Below are 1,183 nucleotides of genomic sequence, written 5' to 3'. Positions count from 1 at the left end.
TCCTGCTGGCAGCTCCGGCTGGGCAGGGACGGGGCGAGAGACACTGCTGATGTGCCTCCGTATTTTCACTGGGGTCTGCATGGAGAATCGACTGGCCCTTGACACTCCCCGATGAGCTGAGGTCACAGTACTGAGCATGCAGGATGTGGAGAAGACACTGTGCTATCCACAGTGGGAGTTGCTGCCCCACCCGTCCTCCACAGCAAAAGCACAGTCTGGGGAGTCAGGCACAATGCAGCTGAAGAGGAGGAGGTGGCGACAGAGACTCCCATTACCACCTGGACAGCGACTGCCCTCCCTCTTGGAGAGACTCCATTGCTTCTGCGAGGTTTACTCTGTGCAAAGCGGCCAATAAATGATGCGTTTGAACAAAGGTTGCGGCTGTGAGTCTCTCTGCATCACTTTGTTGGGGAACGCCAGCACAGGGTGCTGACTGCTCAGCTTCCATAGTGTCAGGGAGCATTTTTCAGAAGAGCTGGTGCAGTGGGCTCAGGGTTCACTCATTCTGTAACTAAGGCTCCCCCACCTGTCCGTGCTCCTGCATTGGGGCAGTCGGAAGAATTTGTCCCCCGCCACAACTGTCAATTCTCTCTGCATCACTTTGTTGGGGAACGCCAGCACAGGGTGCTGACTGCTCAGCTTCCATAGTGTCAGGGAGCATTTTTCAGAAGAGCTGGTGCAGTGGGCTCAGGGTTCACTCATTCTGTAACTAAGGCTCCCCCACCTGTCCGTGCTCCTGCATTGGGGCAGTCGGAAGAATTTGTCCCCCGCCACAACTGTCAATGTTGCCTGTGTGCCGTAGGGAGCCTGAAGCGGCTTCCTTGGGATCCATACGCAAACCAAGCCCTGGGAGCCGGAGAGCATTGTCCTTGGGCGACCCCAGTGAGGTGGGTATCACGCTGTGCGAGTGGGGAACCCTTTGCACAGGGGACAAGTGCCACAACTGCGGAGCGGGGCTCTGGCTCCTGTACGAACATGAGACTCATTCACCGTGGCCTCTCGTGACCGGCAAGCTCAGGTTCCCACTGACGTGCGGAAACAAACTCTACAACTCACGGAGAGTTATAAAGCAGGCATGTTTACTATGGCGCCGGGTGCAAGGGGGATCGCTCCTCCAAACTTGCACACCGAGTAAAATAAAGATACATATTATATACCATGAAACATTTACATATTCATAGTT

The sequence above is a fragment of the Cariama cristata genome, unplaced genomic scaffold, assembly GCF_000690535.1.
Source record: "Cariama cristata isolate BGI_N322 unplaced genomic scaffold, ASM69053v1 scaffold21413, whole genome shotgun sequence".
Taxonomy (NCBI): Eukaryota; Metazoa; Chordata; class Aves; order Cariamiformes; family Cariamidae; genus Cariama; species Cariama cristata.
Note: the sequence above shows the minus strand (reverse complement) of the source record.